Source organism: Carettochelys insculpta, chromosome 27 (genome assembly GCF_033958435.1).
Source record: "Carettochelys insculpta isolate YL-2023 chromosome 27, ASM3395843v1, whole genome shotgun sequence".
Classification (NCBI taxonomy): Eukaryota; Metazoa; Chordata; order Testudines; family Carettochelyidae; genus Carettochelys; species Carettochelys insculpta.
In genome coordinates, this window is record NC_134163.1 from 10,184,824 (window position 1) to 10,189,291 (window position 4,468).

Consider the following 4,468-nt stretch of genomic DNA (forward strand, 5'->3'; position numbering starts at 1 on the left):
CTGTTTTCACTCAAAGTTTTCATTAACCTCTCTTAGGCACACATGTTGCATGATGATTCTGATTGCCTTTATATTTTAAAAAATTGTGCTCCTCGTTTACAAAGAAGCAACCCCCCCAGTGATTCCTGCATATGATCCTGAACTTAAATTGCACAGGATTTATGTTTTAAGTGATGCCATGGGCCCCTAGAGCACAAGGAACCCAGCGCCCAAACCCAAGTCTCTGGAGATGCTGCTGCTACCCTTTGCAACATTTTCAGACACCCAAACCAGCACACAAAGCTGTGCATTGAGGGGATCCGTCATTTGGCTGGGGTCTGCAAGAGCTGGTGAGATCTCATCTCCCTGGGATTTTGCCTGTCACTGCTGTGTGCTCCTGTGCTGTGAAGCATCTGTGTGAAGTCCCCTAAGTGAGGTTGATGCCCCCATGGAGAGGGAAGGGGGCATGGGAAGACAAAGCTACTCCTTGCCCTGACTTCAACTGCACTGTGCACTTTGAGTGACTGCAGGATGCTCATTCAATTCCAAAGGGTCCAATCAGTCTTGGCTGCTGCCCGGAGAGGGAGAACAAGCTGCTTAGAAATCATCATTAGGAGCATCAGGGAGGGAGTTGCTATGAAACCGAGAGGAAATAACCTCATTTTGCCTTGGCACTACCAGCCCTCGCATCCCCAGGAGCTGATCTCTCCGCACTGGCACAGCCTGGCCATCTCTGCTCAGCCTGCGCCCAAACCTAAGTCTCTGGAGATGCTGCTGCTGCCTTACCCAGTTACGCTTGGGTTTGTTTTTTAATGCCTGTTTTGCCAAGTGCCATCCTGGTGCTTATGGGGTTAATTTGGTGCATGTGCCATCTGCTGCCGCTGAGAAGAGGCAGCCCTATCACAAGATGTGCCAGATGGAGTCTGTCACACACATGCTAAGCTGTCTGGATGGGTGAGGCTCCGGTGCGCCCACAAGCTGCCAGATGTGTCTTACTGTGGTTCTTGCTGTGCTAGGGTTACTCCAGGTTGGCTGTAGAACCTGGCCTTCCCATCTTCCAGGGAGCTTTGTCCACACTTGATGTGCTGGGGATGTGGGCTTCTAGCGAGTTCCTACAGCTCAACATTAGGGGCCAAATCTCCCCTCTGCTAAGTCCCCCTTTATAGCACTGTAGCCCTGCATCTTATCATTCCCATGCAGTTTAAAGCCAGAGTGGTATATAGAGGAGCTTAGTGTAACTGACAGCCAAGTCCAGTGGGATGGAGTGGATGTAAATCATGAGAGATTCTGCACAACTCTGCCCTCTGTCAGAAGGGGGTAAGTGAAAAGGAAATCAGGCTCACTCTTTCTGTCAGCTAACGCTCCCCCTGCCTCCGCTTTGTGAATTACTGAACCTTATATTGGAGATGCTTTGCATGCCTATGGTCTTTTCCAGTCTGCACCTTGTTCTCACATACCACGAGGAGCCGTCTTTTGCCCCAGCAAGAGAGTGCAAAAACAAATCTCTTTCAATCGGATAGCAGTTTGATCCCACTTTGCATTGGTGTAGATGACTGCACAAAAGTGGTGCGCAAAGTTGGGGGTAGTGTGACATTTTATAAGGCGGGGCCGCAGTGTGATCGGTGGCTGGGTCTCATCCATCTCATAAAAAATGTTGAATATGTTACTGTTTTTATGTATGTGTGTTCACATTTATATACTGATTCATAAAGTTTTTACCTTCTACAAGTTTATCTTACATGTGCCAGATGTTTTTTTTTATTTTCATATGAACATAACTAAAATTCCCATCGGTTTGGATTATACTGGACAGGTTGTGGGGGCCCTGCGAATTGCAGGGATGAAAAGTGGAGCCTGACATAAAAAGTTTGCTCACCCCAGGCACAAGGCTTCGTGTTCAGTGAGCAGCTCCTTGCCAGTCTACACAGGCACAATGGAGGATGGAGTCCAGGTGCAGAGACTCAGGTCTTTAGAGATGCCAGTGAAATCCATTGGATTTGCTTAGACTGATGTATTAGGAGTGAAATCTGGCCCAGGACTTCCAGGCACACCTGTTTGGCAGCTGTTAAGAACTGTGGCTTGAGTTAGTCTTTGAAACTGCAGTTCTGCCACAGTCTGTTGATGCTCAAGGCAGCTCAGAGCATTGCTGGAGCAGGGCAGCTGACCTGGAACAAATCCCCTGGCTCCTGCTGGTATTATAGCACTCTGCTAGATATGGGGGGACCTGGAGAGATGGAGTCTCTGTCACCTGGCAAAGCAGGACTGGGATCTCTTGCTCTTTCCCCAACATCATGCAAATATCACTCATTCTGCTGATGGGCTAATTGCAGGAGGCTTGGCTCCATGCATCCTATCTCAGCAATGACATGGCCAAGCCATCCCTGGAGAGGCTGTCTGCAGGTGAGCAGATTCTGCATGGCATATGGTTACATCAGGGAAATGGGACACATGGAGGAGACAGGACATCGGGAGGACAGAGAGAGGAGTGGAAGGATATGAGGACACACAGAGGGGATAGCTGCACAGACAAATACCACTTTGCCATGGTGTACACAACTGCACAAGGCACTGGAGGGGAACAGGGAACATAGCTTGAGCAAGGGGAACAGCCTTGCACTTAGGGTATGTCTTCACTGGAAATACAAAGCTGCACGACTGTATTGCAGACATCTTCTCTAGTGATGGAAGCTGTTCTTATGGTGATGTAGTTAATTCACCTTTCTGAATGACAGTAACTAAGTTGATGGAAGAATTCTTCCTTTGCCCCAGAGGTGTCTACACTGGGCTAACTATGTCTAATAACATAGCGAGGGCGCTCTAAGTTTTAGGTGTAGAACAGGTTTCACACTGCACTGGATCCAGAGAGGAAGAACAGCTACGCAACTAGAGACAGACATGAAGAGCAGGAGATGTTCACAGCTTTTTATTTTCTTAAGGCTTTATATAGGTGCAAACAGAATCTAGAACTTACCAACAAGTAGCACTTTAAAGACTAACAAAATAATTTGTTAGGTGAGCTTTTGTGGGACAGACCCACTTCTTCAGACCATAGCCAGTTCTGGTATCGCTATGGTCTGAAGAAGTGGGTCTGTCCCACAAAAGCTCACCTAACAAATTATTTTGTTAGTCTTTAAAGTGCTACTTGACTGCTTTTTTGTTTTGATAGTATATAGACTAACACGGCTCCTTCTCTGTTACTTATCAACAAGTGAGATAGTTTGCTGTACTGCACAGGACTGGAACTTTTGACATCTAGGATCACTTGCCCAGTCCGCTTGTGTGACCTTGAGCACATCATTTAACTCCAGATTTTCAAAGGAGCTCAGCTCTCATTTAAACACAAATAATTTTGCGTGCTGAACACTTTTGAAAATTGGTCCCTTCACCTGCCTCACTATAAAAAGGAAGTAAAACCTTTCTCCCATCCTTTGTCTATACAGATGTTATTGGAACAGGGATTGTCTCTTAATATATTTGTGTACAGCACCCAGCACAATATGGTCCTGATCATGGCTGAAGTAGCTAGACCTTACCACAATAAGAACAAGAAGAGCTGGTCAGAAAGTTGTAGTGTATCACAATGCCCAAGTTGAACATTTTCACAAAGTTGTAGAATGCAAGGAAATTTTGTTTTGATAAAGAAATTGGAAAAAATAATTTTGGCATGATTGGAATGAAACATTTTGATTTTGTTTCCAAACCAATTTTCATTTTATAGATTAAAAAAAAGTGAGAAGTGGATGAAATCAACATGAAATATTTTGAATGGATCGAAGTGACATGCCTGGATTTACCCTAAGGAAGTTCAGAATTTTACTGATCAAAAATTTCGGCTGCATCCTTGTTTCATAGCATGCTACGCTGGATATTTGTGTCCTTGCCATACCTCCACCCAGTAACCACAGAAAAGTCCTTCAAGAGAGGCTGTGTCTGCCAGAATCATAGAATTATAAGGTTGGAAGGGAACTCAAGAGGTCATCTAGTCCAGCCCCCTACTTCAAGTAGGTTCAACCCCAGTTAAGTCATAAGAACATAAGAATGGCCATATTGGGTCAGACCAAAGGTCCATCCAGCCCAGCATCCCATCTGCCGACGGTGGCCAATGCCAGGTGCCCCAGAGAAGGAGAACAGAATACAATGATCAAGCGATTTATCTCCTGCCATCCATCTCCTGCCCTTGTTCTGAAGGCCAGGGCACCATACTTTATCCCTGGCTAATAGCCATTTATGGACCTAACCTGCAAAAATTTATCAAGCTCTTTTTTAAACCCTAATAGAGTCCTGGCCTTCACAGCCTCCTCGGGCAAGGAGTTCCACAGGTTGACTGTGCGCTGTGTGAAGAAAAATTTCCTTTTATTAGTTTTGAACCTACTACCCATCAATTTCATTTGGTGTCCCCTAGTTCTTGTATTATGGGAAAAGGTAAATAATTTTTCTATATTCACTTTCTCCACACCATTCATGATTTTATATACCTCTATCATATCGC